Below are 25,477 nucleotides of genomic sequence, written 5' to 3'. Positions count from 1 at the left end.
CCACATCACCTGTGATTGCCCCCAATAAGATCTTAAGCATTTGCAGGGATGTGAGCTAGGAGAGAGAGCAAGGCTTTGAAGGTGGGTAGTTTGAAGCTCAGCTCTGCCACTCCAACGTGTGACATTGGGCAGATTGCCTGGCCCTTGGGCACTGTGATTTGTTGGTCCACGAGTGGAGATAATAGAAGCCGCCTCGTATGCTATCACACAGATGACACATGGGAATGCTCACATCAAGGACTTTGCCCAAAGCCTGGCTAAAGAATGGCTGCACTCCATCTCTCTCCTTCAGTCCTTCTAAGGGAGAGAGACCTCAGCCCACCCACCCGCCTTTTTCCTCTCTGCTTCGCCACAGCATTCACAGAATGCTGAGCACACGAGAAGACGCAATCAATATTCTCTGAATTGAATCATATAGAGGCCGGTCCTCAGATACTGCCCTGGAGAAAAACTCCACCCCAGGGCGGGCAGCCGCCATGCCTTGCCTGTCAGTCAGAAGTGTCCTTTGAAGTGCAGAGACATCTTTCATAGTGAGGAGTTAGACCTGAGCAGCACAGGGATGTGTCGGAATTATACCAGTTTCCAATAGCACCAGGAAAGTCCTGGAGGTGACCAGAAAATTGAATCCTTGGTGTCTGTCACTCCATGTGCGAAAAAGACCATGAGTCATTTTACCTGGAAAAGCAAAAACCCATTTTGTGGACTGCACCCGTTGTTTAGGAAAGGGCTTGTGGAAAAGGAGAATATTCGCTTATAATTAAGAAGCAAAATATGTTTTCTGCTGCTGCCCTGAGGGGGTTTTTTTTTTCCTTTTGTTTTTGTGTTTTCTAGTTCCCTATTGGTTTTGATTAATTTTGCCCTAGATTCATGAGCTTTGTGAACCTGGAGACTTTTTTTTTTTTTAAATTTAAATAAATAAAAAGAGCCTGTAAGTTTCCCCCAGATCACCAGACTTCAATATTAAATTACTGTTTTCTGGCAGGATCATCCACAAAACTCTGATTTTGTTTCTTTCTCTGTTCCCATCCTGATAATTGTGGCTGAATTCCCTTGTCTTTAATATGCCATATATTCTCCACCTGGCAAAGAATTCAGACAGATACAGATAATAAATACCCCGTAGACATACAGACAGAGAAACTGCTGTAATTGCTTTCATAATGACTCTGAGACATCAAAGGAAGGCAAATAATGGTATTTAACACTGTTTCCATTCTTTAGCTGAAATGTAATTTTATAGAGTTATTGTCAGGCAGGACGGCAAACGTACAAGTACAACTGTCATATTCAGCTCATATTAATTAGCTGCCCATGAGAGGGCCAGGCGAGTAATGGCAAAGTTCTCCTCATTTCAGATGGTCTGATATTCAGACAGAACCACAAGTACAATAGCTTGATTAACATAGTTGCTTAGATCAGGTTTTCCCTGGGAGTGTGTCAATTGGCATTTTGAAGAATCAATTAATTAGCACTCCAAATAATCCATTCTTGGGTTAATGAAAGTGTTTTGTACAGCTGCAAAAAATTACATGAAGAAAAACTAAACCTTTCCAAAGTGGCAGTGAAAAAGATTTATCTCGGAAAACTGCATTGTCCATCTCAAAATGCCATCAAAAATGTGTGCTTCCTTTCAGAGCCAGGGGGTGGACACGTATGGTTTTAAACTACAGTGGGTATATTTTGGCTAAGAAGAAGGTAAGTGGTGGATGCCACAGAGGTGCAAGAAATGAGAACTTTTATTTTCACTATTTTGTAATTGTGTTACTTAATTAGGGTAAGTCATGGCCAGTGTTTTGCATACCATTATCCACTATTTTAAACAACTACTCTTTGATGGCAATATGCTTATTAACATTTTTAAAATGCCAGTATCACAGAGATACTCCTGCTTTTGAAAATTCAAGATAGAATTCTCAAATGAAAATTACAAATTAAAGAAGCAAATTTTTATGTAATAAAGCACTCTTTACACCAAAGTTTAAATTATCAGCAAATCAAACTGTGAAACTCTAGATACCTTTGCCATCATCAAAATGTTACTTTCAGCACATCTTATGTGTTCGCCCCTATACTTAAAGTAAATGCTAATGCTGTCTTTTTTCTAACTCTCCTGCGTTCAAATTTTAAAGAACTTAATTTTGTGGCATGCTTTTTTATTTCTGAAATAACCTCAATCAACCTTATAAAAATATAAAATAGTTTATTTGGAAACTTAGCTGTTTCTGACTTCCAAAACTTAGTGTAAATTGTAGATGGTACTTATAAAACAATTCTTCCTTTAGGAAATTCCACTTTCATCAGCATCCCTGACGTAAGTAGTTTTTAAATCATGTTCGAGGCCCTTGAAATGAAAAATGTAAAATATTCATCAAGTAAAATGAGTGGTAGTATCCACTAAAAATTATTTGGAATTAAAACGCAATTTTGACATTTGTATCAGTGGGTTTACTTTATTTTATTTTTTGGTAGTTTGAGAAATGTGATGTCTTACCATTAAGTAATTAGTAACTTTCTAATTCAGTCTCATTCATAGAATATGACTACTGACTTAGGTAAAAATCGGCATATTTAAAACAGGCTATAACAAGTTTTTGCTGCTATCAAATGTAGATTACCGTCCTTTATCTTGTCTTAGTATTTAGTAAAGTGTTGGGAGTTTGATGATGTAGAAGTACATTTTCTTGCTTATTAGGTGGATGAGAGTTGTAGAGTTCATTATCAATAGTAACTCTTGAAGGTTGATCTATCTAGCATATCCCCAAATCAAGAATACACAGAGAAAAAGTAAAACACGCACACACGTGTGTACACAGAATTCAGTAGAAGCAAACTGCTCTTAGGATGAATAACGCTCTCAGTCGGAACTGTTTGGGTTCAGGGTTTAAGGAGGACCAGTGAGGGGACTGCTGGGCGTCTTCCTTCCCTGAGCTGTTGAGGCACGGCCCCCACACCTTCCTCCTCTTCCTTCGGAGTGACCAAATGATGGGCAGGGGCTTGTTCCTAATATGTTTGAACGGATGCCAGTGAGTTTCAGCATCACCAGTTTATTGCTTACCATTTTATTTTTTAATGCTCTCGGAAATGTAAAATGGCAAAGTTTCGCTGTCACTGCTCACGGTGGACTTCAGCCAGCAACGAGATCTATTGCTTATTTTGCTAATCAGCTCCTTCCATATCTGCATGCTCATTTTCTGATAGCTGATGAGGCGACAAGGTCATTGGACGTACAAGTACTTATTTAAAAACAGACATGAGAGTGAGATAGAGGTTAGTTGGGTCTATCAGAGCTGTCAATCAATTAATGAAAATTATTGAGCAAGGACACTGTGGGGGAAGCGAACAGAAGGAGGGAAAATGACCATGGAGACACAGCATAGGGAAAACGCCAGAACTGCCTCAGTGTGCTCACGTGAGCGCTAAAAACAGACATGCTCACATCCCAAGTGAGAGACAGCTCTGAGACACAGCCGCCGCAGTCCGCGGGCTGACGGCACAGGGCTCTTGCCCAGAGGTACACCCTGAACGATGCCTCCGCTCAGATGCCGAGGGGGCATCTGGGGGCCTGATGAATATTTTATTAACGCATCCAAGGCCTGTGGCCAAGATTTCGAGTCATTTAAAGACACTGCTATTGAGACCAAAGTCTGTGATAAACAGAGGCTCAAGGAGTCCACACAGCTCCCTTCTTCCAGGGAAGGAAGTACCAGATCCCTACCTGTGTGACAGGCGTGAGTAACACCAGAAGGGCCTCACAAGGCCCTGCACACACACTATCATCACCTCTGCACACGCAGGCTGGTCCCAGGCAGGCACCGACCGTCTATCAGCGAGAAAGAAAGAAAATTCCTAAGTTGATCCTTAGGGGAGGGGCAGAATGGAGGAATAGGAAAATGTACAAATGAAAGGAATGAGAGAGAAAGAGAGCAACTGAGGGATGAGGGGAGAAAAATGGCCAAGAAGCTTGTGTGAAGGAAAGATAGCGAGGGAGAAAAAGAGAAAGGGCTGCCGAGTCAAAAACAGGGAGATACTGACACCAAATCTCTGCAAAGCGTTCAAAATTCTCCAGCTGCCACGCTTTTAATTTGCTACCATTCTAATTAAAATGCAAATTAAATTTATAATTAGCATCAGCGCTTTCTAAAGAAGCCTTCTTGTGCGCTGCACAAACATATGGGATGATGCCGTAGTGAAAAGTTTGTAAAAACAGGAGTAATGGCACCAGGTCCGGACGGGGTGGGGTGGGGTGGGATAGGGTGGGGTGGGGGAGTTGGGAGCTGTTCTTTTCCTTGGGAAATAAATTTGATGCAGAGGCTTAAGGGGAAGACAAGGGAGCGGCATTTCTTAGAGGAGGATGGAGGTGGGTGAATGTCCCACGGCAACAAAAGGATTGCTGAATGTGGAAGATGGCCCGGCCAGAGTGTGACTTTGTGTTGAGTCAGGTGTCAGGGGTTACCCCGCGTGTCAGGGGATTGTATAGGAGATGCCAAAAGGCAAACGGGGTCAAAGCTTCTAATCAAAAAGTCTATGGCCAAAATTAACCACCACTTGCTTCCAGATAATTAATTTAAAAATTGATGGGGAACAAAGTACCGAAATCACCTCATGATTCGCACATGTATCATGAGTGAAAAGTAAACTTTCTCCCTGACTTGCTGGCTGAAGCTGAAAGGTGGGTGGAGATCCTGGAAGCAAGTTAACCAAATGCTGGATTTTCTGTGGCGCTGGGTTTGCTGAGGTGTTTGCTGAATATGCAGGTTTTTATCCCTAGAATGCTTCAAGCATAAACGAATGAATCTGGTATTTCTGTGATTTTTCTTCAGGAATATAGTTGTGTTTAGTGAGGCTGATGGAACATAAACAGGAAACTTGCACCTGTAGTCAGAGAGGAGAAGAAAAAAAAAAAAAAAAACAGAAAAAACCTGCCACAAAATTGCCCTTATATTCACCAGAGTTTGGTTCAAGAGGATCTTTCTGAATTAAAAATAAATAAATAAAAATCTGCAGTCCTCATGGTAATTGTGCTGTCCTTTCCAGTGGAGGACCCTACCTGCACCTAAGTGTCTTTAATATTCCAGGAACTCTCCTTTATCTATTAACCAGGCTCTCCATCAGATATTTTAAAATTTGAATGTAACAGGAATGAATATTTCATAGATGTGTGTTAAGCTGTTATTAAACTATAATGTAAAGCAGGATTGCAGGAATATTTTTATATGTCAGAAAGTCAATTAAAATGATAAGCCTGTAATATCAGTGTGGTGGAGCTGTACAAAATGGCATTTCATATGCACGGGAGGGCCTTAGCCACCTCGCATGTGGGTGGCAGGCAGGACTGTTACATATTCAGAGGCCTGTGTACTTCAATTTCATTAGTAACACTTAGGTCCATTTTCGGCAGAGATTAAATGGAGAGCTATGGGGGATAAATCTTACCTGACTTGATTTTTATTTAGTATTACAAAACTGGCATTAGGCATTCTTAAAGGTAGGTGCTTACCGAAATGCATGGAGGATTCATTTGGAAATAAATGTCAATCCCTAGAAGAGTGAGGTGCCCATAATAAAATCTCTAGTGAGGATGCCCCCCTTGACTTAAATGAAAGAGATGTAGTGTCTCCTGAAGAAAAACATCACAAAAACTGAGAATAGGGGAGGAAGTTGAAACTAACAGGGACCATATTAATATAGTACTTAAAAAAAATGTAGATTGCTTTTTGTAGACTCAAATAAAAATAAGCTCTGTGCAAGGGAGTATTTTTGGCTTTTGTTTGCATACTCAGGCAGAAATGTTTATAAGTATAGTTGGTTGAATTACGTTAGAGTGCGTTATAGAAAATTAAATGCTTTCCCAAACTTCCTTTGACCATCAGTTCTCCCCTGGGCAATGGCCATTGTCAAAAACGGGATGCTAAAAGGTGGTCTGCATGACAGGTCTGACATAACTCAATTAATCAAGACTTCACCAAAGAAAGGAAAATAATTCTACCCATACGGTGATGAAAAGTGTCTTCTGATGTTCACTGAGTAGCAGTCCCTTATTTTTTTTCCTGGTGTCTAAGAGGAATGCAGGCTTCTTAAATAAGTCTTCTGTTGTGATGGACAAAAGGCTGAAAACTATGGCATAAAAGCATTTCTTTGTTTAATTTCTAATTGTTGTCCTTCTCTTATTCAGAAAATGAAGTCACCTTTGTCGTGGTTTCATGAACCGCTGGGTAATCAAAATTATTATGCTGCCACCTGTTGTCTGTTAATTATTCTGAGAAGATACTCATAAATCATAACACCGGACAATAAATCAAACTGTCAGCTCCCAGGTCAAAGGTGACCCATGAAAAGTTATAGGTCACCCACCGGGTGTGAAAGAGCAGGGTTTTAGAGCATCACTCATTGTCAAGCATTGTTGAGAGAAGTGCTGTCAGAACAAAAGGAAAACTGAAGTACAGAAGAATTTCAGTCTGGGGACAGGCTTTGGGCTCCAGGCTCCAGCCCAAGTGAAATTGAACCTACGTTACACGTGAATTGACCAGCAAGCTAGTGTGGTCATGGCCCAGCTCAAGACCCACTGTTCTTTGAAACTGTATTGCAAATAGTGCTCTTTTTGGAAAAGTCTGAAGAGTAACTAGTTAAGAACATTATCTTCTCTGTTTTCCTCTTCATTGGTGAGTGTATTGGAGAAATTTGCGTTCTGCTGCATTATTCATCAAGACAATCACAATATGTCAAACTGTAGTTGACTGGAGGATGCTTTTGAATGTCTTACTTCCTAAATTAATTTGGCTTGGAATATGTTTTCCTTGTGGTGTGACAAGAACTTGAACCACATTTAACATTTTCAACTCATTTCTTTTCGGTCTCCGGTATTGAAAATAACATCATCACTTCAAACCAGTGTGTGTTGATGAATATCCTTGATTTAAAACCTGGCTAGGGGTAAATTATTTCTGATGTGGTGGAAGCAACTTTAAGGTAAGACATAATAAAGACATAATGACAAAGCAGCTGGGGAACAGAACTAATGTTCCAGTTGGGAAACGCATTGCCTGTTATTTGAATTAAATTCTGTAAAATGGACAGCATGCTGTCATTAAAAATTTCTCTCCAGGACATTAACTTTTTTTTTCCTTTGGGTTAATTTGTTATTTTCTGTTTGAATAATCCTCATGAGGCTTTCCTCATGAGGAATAGGAGTACCATCAGAATGTCAAGTGGAGTCTGATTTTTTTTTTTTTGAAAGGACACACCATGGTCTCTGTTTAAATCATACACATCAGAACCAACACTCCAAAAGACTATCCTCCAAAACAGACTCTGATCGACTTTCTTTTTCACTCTAGCAAGCCATTATTTTCCCATTTTTGAGGCAAGTGAGTCACAAAAATGTGTCAGGAGACCTTGGAGGTCAAAGCATGTTCACTGATCCAACTTTAACCATGACTGAATATGTATACATGTGGGTCACATAGTTTCATTCTACAATCATAACAAAATGCCTTATGGATGCTGGGACTACCACGGAGTGAATTCAGCACTCAACCCACTAGCAGGCTATTCTGCAGACAATGTCCTTGAGTACTAAAGTCATGTTATTTGGCAATTCTCCCATCATCTCATCAAAATGGGATTTGCTGAAGCTCTTCTGATCACCTTTGCAAGTTTACTGTGTTGACATTGTAGGTATGTTCTTCCAGGCTGCCGACACAGAAATTATGAACAGTGACTTCCCTAGCAGAGTTGAGAGCTTCCATTCATTTGATACTGATGCACTGAGGACCTGCTAGAAACCAGGTAATACAGAGTATAGAGCCAGCAGGAGAATATAAGTTTCTCCTGGAGCATAACGCCACATAAATGCTCTGCTCCGACCAGCAGACCCCCTAAGGCCTTTGCTTTGGGAAAACTGTAGGCTGATGGATTTTCCTCGGAAGGGGCCGGGTTATCCCTTGGTACACACGTTGAGGATGGGCACTCTGTGCCTAGTGTGTGGGAAATCAGGAAGCCTGGTCATCCTCTACCCAACAGGTGTGTGTACAATGATCAGCAAAGAGGAACCAAGCTCTCCCTGAAAAATTTGCACCATGAACCGTTAAGCCTCTGTTCTGGGCTTAACTGACCACCTTCAAAATTCAGATGTTGAAGTCCTGGTCTCCAGTGCCTCAGAATGGGACTGTATTTGGAGACAGGGCCTTTAGAGGTGACTAAGTTAAATGGAGACTGTTAGAGTGGACCTTAATTCAATTTGACTGATGTCCTTATAAGAAGAGGGAATTTGGACACACAGGGGGACACCAGGGTTAGGCAAGCACAGGAAAGACTACATTTAGACCCAATGAAAAGGCAGACATTTACATTTACAAGCCAAGAAGAGAGACCTCAGGAGAAATCAACCTCGCTGACACCTTGGTCTTGGACTTCCAGCCTCCAGTACTATAAGGAAATAAGCTCCTGTTGTTTAAGCCACCCAGCTTGTGGTCTTTCTTATGGCCTCCCAGTAAGCCAATCTCCCCTGTGGCCAGGGAAAATGTCCCCGTGATGAATATCCCAGAGAAGGAAGTACTGAGAGCAAGGGAGGGTGGTGCTCCAGGAGAAGCCAGGAAAGCTGTGCTCCTTGGGGGGACCGCTGATGTGCAGAGGAGCCTCCAACAGAGACAATGACCAGTGCAGAGAGACTGGGCCCTGGAAGCCTGCCGCAGGAGCTGGGGAGGCCATCCCAAGGGCAACTGAGGCAGGGGACACTCCAACTTCCCACTGTGGGCCCAGGTCTGAGCATCACTTTAGCTCACTGGTTTCAATAGTCCTGGAGAACCCGTACTGTTCCTCACACATGCCAAGCACCCCCTAACTGTGAGCACCCTCTGATTATGGTCTTGGCACATTCTCCTTCTTAGTTCAGTCGCTCAGTCATGTCCAACTCTTTGCGACCCCATGGACCGCAGCTCGCCAGGCTCCCCTGTCCATCGCCAACTCCCGGAGTTTACTCAAACTCATGTCCATTGAGTCGGTGATGCCATCCAACCATCTCATCCTCTGTCATCCCCTTCTCCTCCTTCCCTCAATCTTTACCAGTATCAGGGTATTTTCCAATGAATCAGCTCTTCATATCAGGTGGCCAAAGTATTGGAGTTTCAGCTTCAACCTCAGTCCTTCCTATGAACACCCAGGACTGATCTCCTTTAGGATGGACTGGTTGGATCTCCTTGCAGTCCAAGGGACTCTCAAGAGTCTTCTCCAACACCACAGTTCAAAAGCATCAACTCTTCTGTGCTCAGCTTTCTTTATAGTCCAACTCTCACATCCATACATGACCACTGGAAAAACCATAGCCTTGAGTAGACGGACCTTTGTTAGCAAAGTAATGTCTCTGCTTTTTAATATCCTGTCTAGGTTGGTCATACTCCTCCAGGAGTGCTCCTAGCTTGCTCACCTACTTCATTCAGGCTTATGCTTGAAAGGAGTCAATGTCCTTGGCCATCCTTTTAAAGAGCTCTGCCATCTCTTTTTCTCCTTACCTTACCTTTATTTTTTAAATTAATTTTTATTGTAGTATCGTTGCTTTACAAAGCTGCTTTAGTTTCTACTGTACAACAAAGTAATCAGGTATGTATACACATATATCTCCTCTTTTTTTGATTTCCTGCCCATTTGGGTCACCAACATAGCACTAAGTAAGAGTTCCATGTGCTGTACATAGGTTCTCATTAGTCATCTATTTTATACATGGTATCAGTGGTGTATATATGTCAATGTCAACTTCCAAATTCTTCTCAACCCCCTTTCCCCTCCTTCGGTATCCATGTATTTGTTCTTTATGTGTGTGTCTCTACTTCTGCTTTGCAAATAATCTATGCCATTTTTCTAGATTCCACATATAGGTGTTAATATATTGGGTTGGTACTCTATTTTTCTTAATAACACCAACACCCAGAATCATATATGTGGTTATTCAAGAAAGTAACACACAAGAATGGGAAATCTTTCATTTCCCTTTCCTGCCATATCCCAGGCCCAGAAGAGGGTTTAATGCCTGATTGAAGACCTCCTGATGTTGTGTGAGCATTAAGTGAGCTCTTGTACATGAACTTCTTTCACCAGTGCTTGGCAGACAGCATTCTTCTAGAAACCTTGACCATCGTGGATGGAGACACTTTGCAAGGGGTCTCCATCTCAGAGGTGTCAGATTCAACAAATCTATCTAGCAAACCTAGACTTTGTAGATTTGTCTGTTGAGGGTCCCTTGAGTTTTATTCTTTGTATTCTAATAAAACTTCAGCATTGTATTTTCTGGCCAAAATATGAAAAGCAAAACAGTGAGTAGCTGTCAACAAAATATAAAAACACTGTGCCAAGCTCTCTTTGGCCTGTGTACTAAGGCACTATGTGTCCAAGTCCCACTGACCCAGATTCCCATGAACAGTCATCTCACATGTAAACACTCACACCTCTGGTTGCGCAGTGCAATTGTGAGTGTGCCTGTTTGTCTTTACACAGACATTATATCAGGACCCTGTGCCAAGAACATTCTCTAGGCAAGGAGAATTTCCACTGGGCCAAACGTCGTATGAAAGGCAAGGTATGTTCTATCATTATCATTATTCTCATTTTTTTTCCAGTGAGGAAACTGAGAATCAGAGAGCTTTACTAAAATTAATTCTGTTTTATTTAATATGGAAAAGTTCCTCTTTTTAATATGAAAAATTAATATTTAAAATTATTTTTTAATTTTTTAAATTTTTTAAATAATTTAAAATTAATATTAAAAGTTCCTTTTTGATATGGAAAAGTTCCTCTACTAGGACCTACTAAGGGCAACTTGGTGACTGGACATTCTTGAGCAAATCGCGATGGCTTTGTGCTTAGCTTTACCTTATGCTCAGTGAAGAGTCTGAAGCAGATCTGGGATTGGGGAACAAGGAAACACACCTCATATATTGCCTAATGTTTGCTTTTGTTAATAAAGTTTTATTGGATTATAGCCAAGTCCATTCGTTTATGTATTGTCTACAGCCACTTTTGTCCAATGACAATAGTTTATTGTTTATGACAGAGACCACAAAGCTTAAATATTTATTATTCGACCCATTACAACAAAAAGTTGGCAGATTTCTAGGAAAGTAATTGCTAAGGTCTTTTATGGTGTTACATTGTTGTATTGGAGAAAGTCACTGCTATGCTCTCAGAATTTAGTGAACAGTCCTGTGCTGACTTCACTGCCCACACTTACAATTGGAGAAGGGAAAGGCAACCCCCTCCAGTGTTCTTGCCTGGAGAATCCCATGGACAGAGGAGCCTGGTGGGCTACAGTCCATGGGGTCACAAGATTCAGACATGACTTAGCGACTAAACCACCACCATACTTACAAATGGTAGCTTACAGTTTCTCAAAGACTCTAGCCAGTGATGTGGAAGGTAGCTCACATAATGGAATTATTTTCCCCAATCAGTATTGCTTTTTTAAATTGAGAAGCCCTTAGACTGAAATAGGAGACAGAAAATATGCCTGATCATATCAGGATAAAGCATTGTAGGGCGTAGACTTCTGCTCCCCTTAAAAAAAATATTCTTTTTAAAGATTATCTTTGATATTTATTTGAAATTCAGTTGTGAGTTTTAAACTTTTTTTACCTGAGATGTTCTAAAGTAGGAGACAATGAAAAATCTGATGTAGTTTTTCTCAAAGATAATTTACATTAAGAATATAATTTTGAAAACACCATTTGAAGCCTTTTACTTTAATTTGTTAGTTTTCCTTGCAACTTATTTGGTAGTTGCTATACCCAAGCAACAATGATCTTTCATCTACAAAGCTTAATAGTAGTTGAGTAATCATACAGACACTAATGCATGAAAACATTGGGCTTATATTGCCAAAGTCATTGCGAAAATTTCTGCTAATAGGTCCCAATTATTTTTCCTGTCTGTTGTGGTACAGCAGTGGGCTAAATGCTGTAGGTAGCCCCGGCAGTTGTGCTTGGAGGCAAAACTGTGACCTGGGAGGGGTCATACACAAGTCATTTTCACTTGGAGGACAAGATGCAATCAGCATGAGGTGGTAGGAGAAGGAAATGGATTGCTTCATTTTCATCTCTTCTCAGCTGTGTTGGAATGGTTTCTTTCTAACAAAGTTCTTGAGCCACTTGCAGTAAGCCTTCCAGTTCATTCATAGGTTTCCAGTGAAAGTGTTCTAAGCTTCTAGAATTGCATGAGAAGTGTTCAAAGCAATAATTTCTATTTCATCAAGTCAGTCAAAGATTTATATGGTAATATCTGGGGAATCCGTATAAGAGGAATACTGTTGTTGTTGTTTAGTCACTAAGACATGTCCAACCTCTCTGCGACCTCATGGATTGTAGCCTGCCAGGCTCCTCTGTCCATGGGATTTCCCAGGCAAGAGTTCTAGAGTGGGTTGCCATTGCCTTCTCTAGGAGAGCTTCCCAATTCAGGGATCAAACCCTCGTCTCCAGCATTGGCAGGTGGATTCTTTACCACTGAGCCCCTAGAGAAGCCCAAAAGAGAAATAAAATGATACCTAAATAACAAGCTAAGAGAGAAGAAGAAATAGAATAATAATAGTAATAATAATAATATGATTAATCCCAAAGAAAGAAAGAGCTGAGGAAAGAAAATAACTAGGTCAAATAGCAAAGCAGTAGAAAAGTGACAAAGACAAATTCAAATATAACAGTAATTACATCAAATGTAGATAGGTTACATCCTCCAATTGAAAGCTATAAAAAGCAAAGGCCACACAGATACAAATTCTAAGGGAAACATCTTAAATATAAGGACACAGATATGTTGAAAGGAAGGGACAGGAAAAAATATAGCATATGTACATTAATTGAAATATGAATATACTGCCAGAACAAGTAAACTCTAGGACAAGAAACATTACTAGAAACAAAGAGAAATTTTTATAATAAAAAGAGTCAAGAAAATATAATATTTTTGATATGTTTATATATAGTAACATAGCCTCAAACCACACCAAGCAAAATTGACAGAGTTATGAAAAGTAGACAAATCCATGATAACAGTAGAGTTTAACACCCATCAATATCTAACAGAACAAGCAAATAAGAAATTAAGCCATAGAACATTTAAAGTACACAACTAACATGGGCCCATGTTGGAGAGACTGATGTTGAAGATGAAGCTCCAATACTTTGGACACCTGATGCGAAACACCGACTCATTGGAAAAGACCCTGATACTGGGAGAGATTGAAGGCGGGAGGAGAAGGGGACGGCAGAGGATGAGATAGATAGCATCACTGACTCAATGAACATGAATTTGAGCCAACTCTGGAAGACAGTGGAGAACAGAGGATCCTGGTGAGCTGCAGTCCACGGGGTTATAAAGAGCTGGATACGACTTAGAAGCTGAAAAACAATAAAGTACACATTTACTATATATAGGTGTATCTCAGAGGTAATGCAAGTTTTGTTCTAGGCCACGGCAAAAACACAAATATCACAACAAAGTAAGGTGCATGGATATTTTGAGTATTCCCAGTGCGTGTATGTTCTGTTTACACTATCCTGGAGTCTGTGCAATAGCATTTCATTTTTAAAATTTGTAAAATGTACAAATTCTAATTTAAGAAATAAGGCTGTCAGCTAAGTCTGTGAGTCTCTTTCTGTTTTGAAAGTAAGAAGGGAAAGGCTGGGCAGAAGGGATAGTTAGGGAGTTGGAGATGGACATGCGCACTATATTTAAAATGAATAACCAACCAGGAACCACGGTACAGCGCATGGGACTCTTCTCAGTGTTACATGGCCACCTGGAGAGGAGGGGATTTGGGGGACAGTGTCGCTGTTCAGTCACTAGGTCATGTGCAGCTCTTTGTGACCCCACTGGCTACAGCACGCAGGCTTCCCTGTCCTTTACTGTCTCTTAGAATTTGCTCAAATGCATGTCCATGTAGCCCGTGATGTGAGAATGGATATATATATATATATATATATATATATATGTATGGCTGAATTCCTTCACCATTCACACTATCACAACATGGTTCATTGGCTATACCCCAATACAAAATAAAAATATTTAAAAATAAATAAATAAATTTAACTTAATTAAAAAATAGTGCTGTTAGATAAATGGAGCCAATAAATTTGCTTGACACATGGTAACCATAACCATCCAATTTGCAAAAATGCAGTATTTGTGAGGTGTAATAAAGTTCAGTAAACCCAGGCATGCTTGTATTAATATAACATACTGAGCCAGCAGGGAAGCCCAGTGTCTATTATATATTTTATATAAGTGTAATCTTTGTATCCAACAGCCATATAGAACATTAAACCTAAATCTTCAAGATTTTCAAGTTTGGAGCACATTATATGACCTTGTATTTCTCTTTTTGGCAATACAGGTATACCTCTCATTATGTAGCAGATACTTTGTCCTCTGGAGAATTTTCCCTTGTCTATTATTTTCCTTGGCCACATCTAAAGTGGATATGAGGAAGTACATCCCTCTCGGGGACTGAGAAACTCTCTAAGTCCAATTCCTGACTACTGAATATTAGAGTACTGGGGAGTGTTTCACAATCATAGGCTCTTTTACCCCAGGCCTAGAGATTCTCACCCAGTGCAACTCAAAAGCTTAGTAACTCCTGTCTACGTGAGGACAGGGTTCTCCGGTCTGAAGCATTGATTTGCTTTCTCACTTTTGTATGTGCTTAGTCGCTCAGTCGTGTCTGACTCTTTGCCACCCCACGGACTGTAGTCTGCCAGGCTCCCTGTCCATGGGACTCTCCAGGTCAGAATACTGGGGTGGGTAGCCACTCCATTCTCCAGGGGATCTTCCCGACCCAGGAATCGAAGGAATCTCCTGTATGGCAGGAGACTTTACTGAGAATTCTTTACCTCTGAGTCACCAGGAAAGCTCATAAGGGTATAAAAAGAGAGGAACGATTGGTTGGCCTCAGGCTGATTGAGAATTATACCCCTGACATGGCAGCATAGGATTGTTGGCATATGGAGATGATAAAGTCAAGCTGATCTTCAATTGGTTTCATAATTGTTTTAAAGTTCTCTTTTGATAATTTGCCACCTTATACCTGGGGGGAGACTGATGCCATCATAAAACCCTTTGGTTTGCTACATCCCATTATCCCCTGCTTCTGTGTTATGTAGGGGTTGTAAGGATTTTGTGGGAAAGCCACATCCTTGCTCTTATCTCTACCCTGAGTTTTAGTCAACTGAGGCATTTGGACATCGAGCAAAACAATTTTTTAAAAATTTGCATTTGTCCCTCAAAATCTTTTAAAATTTTATCTCTTACACTTTGGTGTCGACACAAAATACCCTAAATTTCTTGGGTCTCTCCATTCTTACTAAATCTTACTACTGTTTGAAAATTTGCCAATTTTTTTTTTCCCTAGACTCATACCTTTCTTGTAATACCTTGCCAAATGTAGCTATTAGCCACTAGCAATTAGGACAAAGCTGTGTCTTCAATCCCTTCTCCTAGAGACACAAGTTCTTGAGGCAAGTAATCTGCTTCCCAAGTGTCCACAGGTTTAGCATGCATTTTGCTCCTGGCTAACACACTTGCTACAGTTCATGGGGTCACAAAGAGTCGGACATGACTGAGCAACTGAACAACAAACATGGATAATACTTTCATACGCCTTTCTTTACCACCCTCACTTTCCAGCACCTGACATAGTTTCCTCACCCTATTTTAGGTTGGGGCCTCCCAGATAGCGCTAGTGGTAAGGAACCTGCATGCCAGTGCAGGAGATGTAAGAGACACGGGTTCAATCCCTGGGTCAGGAAGATCCCATGGAGAAGGCAATGGCAACCCACTCCAGTATTCTTGCCTGGGAAATCCCATGGACAGAGGAGCCTGGCGAGCTACAGTCCATCGGGTCACAAAGAGTCCAACAGGACTGAAGTGACTTTACCATATTAGATCAGATGAGCTTATCCTGTATGATATACAATTTCAAACCTTCAGAGGCTTGAGAACGAAACATCACTTACACAAAGTCCACTGCAGATTAGCCAAATATCCATGTTGCAAATCTGAGGACACTGGCTTCTTCAATCTTCTGCCTTGCTTCCTTAATAAAGGCCTCTACTCTTTACACAAGAGGGAGAGTTAGGAGGTTGCAAAAGGGTTTTCCTCTGCCTTATTGCATGAATGATGTATGCCTTTGAGTCAGAACCAGTTACATGACCCATCTTACTATGAAAGAGGTGAAGCATGAGCCTAGGAATGACAGAAGCAAATACTAGAAACCCAAATATTTCTCCCAGATAGGTATTATAGTCCCCACAGAAAGGGAAACTGAGGTTCAGAGTCATTAGAATAATTCCTCCAAGATTCCAAGTTAGTAAGCAAAAATCCAAAACAACTGCAGGTCAGTCTGACATTCTACTGAGTGCTGTCCCCCTCCCAATTTATTTGTTTTATAATTTCAAACACCTTAACATCAGATTATTGACTTATGATGATTACTTGGTAATTAAAAGCCAAATGATTCTAAGGTCATAGGGGCCCCCCCAATATTTTCTTTGTTGTATATAAAACAGTTCTGCTTAGAATATCTATATTTTCAGTGACTAATAAGTTAGATGCATGTATCTGAGAAATGTGTATTCATTTTGTGCTTACTTTCTTTCCAGAGGTCTTGGAACTTGCTGCAAATGGGTTAACTTACCCAGCTGAAGCTGAAATTCCAATACTTTGGCCACCTGATGTGAAGAACTCACTCATTGGAAAAGACTATATTTCCCTGATGCTGGGAAAAATTGAAGGCAGGAGAAGGGGATGACAGAGTATGAGATGGTTGGATGGCATCACCGACGTGATGACATGAGTTTGAGCAAGCTCTGGGAGTTGGTGATAGACAGGGAAGCCTGGTGTGCTGCATACCATGGGGTCGCAAAGAGGTGGACATGACTGAGTGACTGAACTGAAATGATTTTTGCCTGGAGAATCCCAAGGATAGAGGAGCACAAAGGCTATAGCTCATGAAGTCTCAAAGAGTTGGACATGACTGAGCGACTAACACTTCATATTACAGCAATTTCTTTTGTTTCCTCTTATTTGTTAAATTCAATTAAAAACAATGTTTAGTAATTTTTATTAAAATGTACAAGTAGTGTGAAATCATTTTTATATAATTATTTGTCTGTATACTATTGTATCTGAACACTGACATATAAATAAATACTAATAAGTGAAAGTGGCTCAGTTGTGTCTGACTCTTTGCTACCCCATGGACTATACAGTCCATGGAATTCTCCAGGCCAGAATACTGGAATTCCCTTCTCCAGGGGGTCTTCCCAATCCAGGGATTAAACCCAGGTCTCCCACATTGCAGGTGGATTCTTTACCAGCTGATCCATAAGGGAAGCCCAAGAATACTGGAGTGGATAGCCTATCCCTTCTCCAGCGGATCTTCCCGACCCAGGAATCGAACTGGGGTCTCCTGCATTGCAGGTGGATTCTTTACCAACTGAGCTATCAGGGAAGAAGCCATATATTAATAGTATTCATTTAATTATGGCAAGAGATGAGCTTTGGATTGATTTTATTTCCATTAACTTTTAAATTTTTTGTTTCTTTGAAATAGTTAAATCATTAAAATGAGCTTGAAGTACTTTTTAAAAAACAATGAAATAGCTTAAAAAGTAAGAATTAAGGCTAAAATGTTGGGTTTTTGCATTATACTTTTATGCTGTTGGTATTTAGAGTTATTTTTAAAAACCTGAATTTTCAGATAAAGTATATCCATATCTTCAATGCCTTAGGCCCTTCTTACACAGCCTCAAAGTGATAAAATTTGGTAGAGAAAGCTTTCAGGCAGCAACCACTGTTTTCTCAGATATGAAGACACACACAAAATGGGAAGATTTTTTATTTTACTTTTTGACAAGGTAACATATTCATATAATAACAACAGTTAAAAGCATAAGACACACTTTTACCTAAAATGGGCAGATTTTTATTGTTCAAAGAAAAAACTGCAGTTAATTATCATGTTTTGATTCTTCCTTGTATCATAATTCCCACCATCTTTTTGCTCTCTGGCATCTTAATATCAACAGATAATTTCCATCTTCTCAACCATTATTCTGTCCCTGGCTCCCCCATGACCTTGACACCTTGTGACCTCTTACCTTGACCCTTCTTGGATGGGCATCTCACAATGGTCACCCCCATCAGCGAAGTGCTGCTTTTTGTGCCAAGTATTGGGGGGACTTCAGCGTGGCAACCCACTCCAGTATTCTTGTCTGGAGAATGCCATGGACAGAGGAGCCTGGTAGGCTACAGTCCACGGGGTCGCAAAGAGTCGGACACGACTGAGCGACAGCACCCGCTGGGCTTCCTAAATCCTTCTGCTGTGACCGCTCAGGCACCAGGTATAGCAGCGCTGTCTGATCCCGTCCACTATACGGTGCTGGGAGCGTGTGCGTCAGTCACTCAGCCGTGTGCGGCTCTGCGACCCCGTGGACTGTGACCCAACAGGCTTCTCTGTCCACTGGATTCTCCAGGCAAGAGTGCTGGAGTGGGTTGCCATGCCCTTCTCCAGGGAATCTTCCTGAACCAGGTATTGAACCTGGGTCTCATGCATTGCAGGCAGATTATTTACCATCTGAGCCACTTCAGTTCAGTTCAGTGGCTCAGTCATGCTAAAGCATCAGTCCTTCCAATGGATATTTGGGACTGCTTGCCTTTAGGATTGACTGGTTTGATCTCCCTGCCATGCATAACCATTCTGTTCTCCAGGGGAGTTCCTCGATCCAGGGCTTGAACCCAAGTCTCCTGCACTGCAGGCAGTTTCTTTATTGTATAAGCCACCAGGAAAGCCCACTGAAATATATATAAGCATATATTAATATATACATAGGTGTATATACATTTCACATTTTTCTTTGCTTCCTGAAATCTCTAAGGAAGGAAAAGAAATGTAAAGAAAGAATAAAGCATAAAGTGTTTGAATCCATCTTTTCATAACCTGTTTCAATTACAGATGAAGACAATCAATCTCCTGCCCTGAAAGAAAGAAAAATTCTACTGTAACATTTAAGAAAATGTCTTCCCTTATCTCTCAGTTTTTTTAGTTATAGAATAAGCTTTTTTATTTCTGGATATGTAACACTGAGATTCTGTTCTATAACTGTGTGATTCACAATTGTTTAATCTTAATTCTATGCATGAATGGGTTCAGTGTTCACTTCTGATCACCCACCAAGTCGTGCTTACCTGAGTTTCATCACCAGGTAGGTCTGGTTTGGTGGTGGTTGACAATCTCATTGGGGCTACCTACCTGGGCTTTTGCATAATTACAATTTTAAAAATCAAGAACAATTTATCTGGATATACTTTTTAAAGGTTATTTTCCTTCCATCAGAGTTATTTTAGGCATTGTTCCAACATCTCTTGGCCTGAGAATTGCATCAGTCCTTTTAGCGCATCTTCCAATGCTTTACAATGTCTAGTAACTTTTTGCAGAGTTGATAGTGTGACATTCTGTAGCTCATCTACCTGACTGATGCTTTTATATTTGAATGACAACTATATTTATGTTTCATATTTGAAAATCAGATTATTTCTTGGGTTTAAAATTTGGATCCAAACTTTGTCTCTCAAGACCTTGTAGATACTACTCCAGTATAGGCTGTCATTGAGTATATATGCATATATTCACATGTGAGTTTTATACATACACATATATCACACGTGTATAAATATGTCTGGGTATGTATGTATATAAAATGTACAAACCCTTTCTGACCTTTTTCTTTGACTCTTATAAGTAATTTGTTTTCTTTGCCTGGGTGTTTGAATATTTTTTTCTTTACCCATCGATTTCAATATTTAACCAGGCTCTGTTTCTAAGCTAGTAATTTTTTTATTTGGGAGATAATACACCACTCAGACAACTAATTTTGCCCCTAGGTACAAGGAAATCTCACTTTATGTCAGAAGTCACAACCTTACAGGCTGACACAGGGCTGGTGCCTGCCAGAGCTATATAGAGTAAGCCAGGTGCTTTAGATGAAGTGATGGCCATTAGAAACCAGATCATGGACACTCTACATCAAAACCCTGAGGTGCAATTGTTAAAGAGAGGGAGTGCATGCACAAGGGAGACAAAACACACTCTTCCCAGTTCGTGATCCTTGGCCTATGACTTTGTAAATTTTTATGTTCCATTTCCCGAGAAATCTGTATGCAGGTCAAGAAGCAACATTTAGAACCAGACATAGAACAATGGACTAGTTCCGAATTGGTAAAGGAGTAGGTCAAGTGTTTGTAATTGTCACCTTGCTTATTTAACTTAGGTGCAGAGTACATCATGCAAAATGCTTGACTGGATAAGACGCAAGTTGGATCAAGATTTGAGGGAGAAATATCAGTAATTTCAGATATACACATAACACCACCCTTATGGCAGAAAGCAAAGAGGAATTGAAGAGCCTCATGATAAAGATGAAAGAGAAGAGTAAACAAGCTGGCTTAAAACTCAGCATTCAAAAAACCAAGATCATGGCCTTCAGTCACATCACTTCATGGAAAATAGATAGGGAAACAATAGAAACAGTGATAGATTTTATTTTCTTGGGCTCCAAAAATCACTGCAGATGATGACTGCAGCCATGAAATTAAAAGACACTTGCTCCTTGGAAGAAAGCTATGACCAACCTAGACAGCATATTAAAAAGCAGAGACATTACTTTGCCAACAAAGGTCCATCTGGTCAAAGCTATGGTTTTTCCAGTAGTCATGTATGGATGTAGGAGTTGAACTATAGAGAAAGCTCGGGACTGAAGAATTGATGCTTTTGAACTGTGGTGTTGGAGAAGACTCTTGAGAGTCCCTTGGACTGCATGAAGATAAAATAAGTCTATCTAAAAGGAAATCAGCCCTGAAAATTCATTGGAAGGACTGATGCTGAAGCGGAAGTACTTTGGCCACTGATGTGAAGAGTGGATTCATTGGAAAAGACCCTGATGCTGGGAAAGATTGAAGGCAGAAGGAGAAGGGGATGACAGAGGATGAGATGGTTGGATGGCATCACTGACTCTATGGACATGAGTTTGAACAAGCTCTGGGAGATGGTGAGGGACAGGGAGGCCTGGCGTGCTGCAGTCCATGGGGTTGCAAAGAGTCGGACATGACTGAGTGACTGAACTGAAGGATGAGTCTTTGTATGGGTTGCTGCTTGAACTAATACAATGTGGGTAACTTTTCTTTGATTCACATCTAACCTTATCTGATTCATGTTTAATTTCTGTGAATTAATCTTCCATTGACTCATAGAGGATGGGTTTTAGGGAGGAGAAGCCACATTCCTTTACTAATGCCAAGTTCTGGGTTTGCTTTTGGAATGAGGTTCTGTACTCACTTCCGAAATTTCTTGACTTTCCCGCACCAGTGTTGCCTAACAAGGTGGGTGGGGCTAAGCTAGGATTTAGGTCTCTCTCCCAAAACACAGTAGAGGCTACATCTACTGACATGTCAGAGTTAGTTCCAGCTGTTTATTTGCTCCATTTCACTCATCCCTTCCAAGGAACTGCTTCCGCTCTTTAGGCAAATGGAATAGATGCAGAAGGGCATGCCCACAGTCCATAGTCTTATTAAATTTTGGACATAAGTCCAAAACTGCAAAATTTGACAATACTATATTTTGGTAGAATTTCTAGAAGACAGGTTGGAGGTAAGTACCATACCCATCTTTCTCAAACTGCCTCTTTTCATCACTTCACCTTTTGAATTTTTATTTTAAGTATATATTCCTTTCCTGGTTTGATTGCTTTTGGTAAGTGTTTTTATTGTTATCATTATTCAGGTCTTAGGAAGAGAAAAAGGCAGTCTCTTCTTCTTCATGTTGCTATATGTACTCAGAAATTGTGTCTCTGCCTTTACACTATGAAAAGGAAATTTATCTCATTGTAGAAATGTTTCAATACATCTGAGAGTTGGAGAAAATGAAACCGTTTGTGAGTACTGTACAATGGTTGTTTACTGATTTGTAGATTATCACACAAATGGATAGACAAAACTGAAGAATGATCTATAGACTAGTTCAACAGGTTTTTGGTAATATATTGGCTTCTCTGGATGAGTTATCGGAACAGGCACTATCCTAGGGAAAGACACAACACCAAAGAAATTGTAATGCTTTAAAATGAATGAGGGTGGGATTGCCTTAATTATGCTCTCATCTGTACTATATTTTTAAAGCCAAGTCCTCTAGCTTTGGGTTAGTACCAGTGTATTTGAATGTTATCTAGGGGCTAGGTATGCCACCACCACTTCCAGGGCCAATCATTTTGAATATCCATTGACATCACTGTGTTCCTTCAGGTGATCCTATTTAAAAGATGAAATTTGGGCTCAACTTTGAAACAGTAGTTAGCAAAATGTCATTTAGTCTCGGTGGTAGGGCAATGAGGCAGAACATTTTGCACGTTTGCAAAATAAGCTTCATTTTGATGCATTTGGCTTTACTGATTATATTAATTAACTTAACAGCAAGTGTGAAGATTATTTATGATGTATTAAAAATGATTGGCCCTTAATTGCTTCTCTCGTAGAACAAGGAACTTGAATTCAGTGTAAGGTTTGTAAAAAATTTAACTTGCTGAAATGCAAGTTCAAATTTTAGAAACAGTCCTTGGAAAACAAATGAAATCTCATGATTAGGTATAATTATGCATAATATTTCCCTCAGAAAGCAGGATTTAAATGTTTTATCTAAATCAGACCTTGTTTTTTCATTTTATGCTTATAAAACATCTTGATTTTATTTTTAAGATATTCATTTCATTTATTTAAGATATTCTTACACCTATATATTTTATATATATATATTATATTGCCTATAGTATCTAAGACATAAGCATCATGGGAAATATAAAAATAAGTCACATGTTACTGGTCTCCAAGATTTCATCTCTTAGAACATCTTCAGCTAATTTTATTTGAAAATTTTAACATCTTCCTTGTGTTTTCAATTTACATTTTATTCTAATGTCTTTGTGGACTTTTTTTCTCTCCTAGTACAAATTGAGGCCTTAACACTTTTCTGTGAAATGTTATTCTTTTCTTTTTTTTCCCTTATTTGACTATTCATGCACCATGGGCAGCAGTGAATTTCTGGATGAAAATTTACGTGGATTCTTCAAGGTCATTAACCCCATGGAACTTGCATTACCTGTTACCAACAGTCAATTTATCACACAGGGGAACGTGCAAATCTCCACAGGGGAATAAGCAAAGAGTATAATATTGAGTATGTCACATGTAAAATGTAGCTAACTGGTAAAAGCCAGATTAATAATTTAGGACAGTTTTCAAACCTCACACATAATGTGTTTTGTTTCATTTTTTTTTTTTTATTGTTCTGAAGATTTTATTTCTCTTGGTAGGAGGCAGGTGTGTAGTAGATCAAAAGTTAGTGGGAGCAGTTGAGTAATCTACATATCTTAACCAACATAGCTACTTCAGGCCATAACTGTTATAGCTACCCAGAACAGGTTCACACCTATGTTTTTGGTGCTTAATGCATCTTAAATAGAGTCTGAGGCTGCATAGTTTCTATGAATGCATGTGTAATGTCTGTTTGATAAGTGTCTTCTCACACCCTGAGGACTTTTATAGGCAATTTGCATTTCACAATGAGAGAAATCAGCTGGAGAGGGTTTATTGTTTTGTATAATAGAGAGGAGTGTAAAAATATCCCAGTTCTACAGATGGCACTTCTCGTTAGCCTTGAACATATACATGTGCAAGGATTGTTTTATCTTGACTAATACAGCCACCCAAAAGGCTATTTTTAGAGGTAAATTCACAGTTTGGCTGGACTGTAATAATTAGTAGAATTTCTTTAAAGATAGCCATAGTACTTATTTGAACTCCAAGCTGGAGGGTGACTTTGTGATCCTGGAGAGGAAATTTCCTTTTGCGTTGATCTCTTTTCAACAGTGAATTGTAATAAGCCTATAATGCAATCAGCCTGATTTTTAAATAACTCAAAAGACAAATCAGGAGCGTGGACCCAGTGCTGCTGTGTGTGAACTTCTCACTGGTGGCAGTTATATACAGATGCAAGCTTATGCATGTGTGAACCCGAGAGCTGGGCAATAACACAAAAGCCTGGAAAGAAAACCATATGCGCGTAAGCATGCTATCTGTGAACAATGAAATCTCACCAGAAAGCTTCAAGATCCTCAAAATTGATAAGGCTAGCTTGAGTCTTATAATTTCACGTTTAAGTTGAATATCAACTTCTAACTTTGACACAAAGATAAATGAAAATATGATTCTTATTGATCAGTTGATAGTACTCCTGCCCAATTTAAATCGAAAGGTAGATTCTTTTACTGTCTGAGCCACCAGGGAAGCCCCAAATTAGTATTTATATTTTCATGGAGATATAATCACATCTCTGTAGGTCTCAAACTTTTGGGCTCCCTACCTATTTTTATGCTTAAAATTTATTAAGGATTCCAAAGGACTTTTGTTTATGAGAATTCCAAAGGGCTTCTATCTAGGAATGCTAATCATATAAGAAATTAAGACTGATAATCGTTTTTGAACATTTATTAAATATTTTAGAGATAACAATAACAATCCCATTTCATGTTAACATATCTATATAGCATTTTTGAGCTTCCCAGGTGGCTCAGTTGGGAAAGAATCCATGTGCAATGCAGGAGATGAGGGTTCCATCCCTGGGTAGGGAAGATCCCACAGAGGCAGGCATGGCAACCCATTCCAGTATTCTTGCCTGGAGAATCCCGCTGATAGAGGAGCCTGACGGGCTACAGTCCACAGGGTTAAGAGTCTGACATGATTGAAGTGAATGATCACACACACATAGCATTTTCAATGGAAAAATAAAAAATAGAGAAAAGGTAGAACTGATTTTCATTTTCATAAATCTTTTTAATGTCCAGCTTAACAAAAGAGGACTGGGATTTCATACCTGCTTGTGAAAGCAATCTGTTGTGATATGTTCTCTTGGCTGAAGAATATGAATGCTTAGCTTTAAACTGACATTGAATTAGAAGAGGAAGTGTTTTATCAGCTCTTTTTGATAATCATGTATATTCTTCTTTGATATTGCACCATAATTTGAAAAATGGAAGTTTTTAAAAGACTAATTGAAAGTAGAATCTTAAATCATATTAATAAACTCAATTACATTAAAACTATTTCTTATATCTTGCATTTTGGATGTTTTACTCAGATATGATTTTATATCATCATGCTTTGGTTAATTTGTAAGATATTAGCCCACTAAATTACATAAATTTTATAAATGTTGACATAATTTATCAAATAAAATTTAAAAAACCCACACATTCATTAACATTACCATTGATATGAGTTTAAGTTTTGGAGAAGATATCAGTTTGTGGAGATGAATACAAATTCTCCAAAACTGTTGTTTTTGCTTGAGAGCTCAAATTTCATCTTAGTCAAGAAAAACAAGTCAATGGCTTTT

At 39.5% G+C, this 25,477-nt stretch overlaps 1 long non-coding RNA gene across 1 annotated transcript; it reads left to right on the top strand.

Moving 5' to 3' along the window:
• LOC122706882 lies at positions 1 to 20,401 on the top strand. Its single transcript, XR_006344493.1, has 3 exons — positions 1 to 11; positions 10,032 to 10,041; positions 20,187 to 20,401. It is a non-coding gene; the product is annotated as an uncharacterized LOC122706882 (long non-coding RNA).
• Positions 20,402 to 25,477: the final 5,076 nt, after the last annotated feature.

The sequence above is a fragment of the Cervus elaphus genome, chromosome 13, assembly GCF_910594005.1.
Source record: "Cervus elaphus chromosome 13, mCerEla1.1, whole genome shotgun sequence".
NCBI lineage: Eukaryota > Metazoa > Chordata > Mammalia > Artiodactyla > Cervidae > Cervus > Cervus elaphus.
Note: the sequence above shows the minus strand (reverse complement) of the source record. Positions and strands in the feature narration are given on the sequence as shown.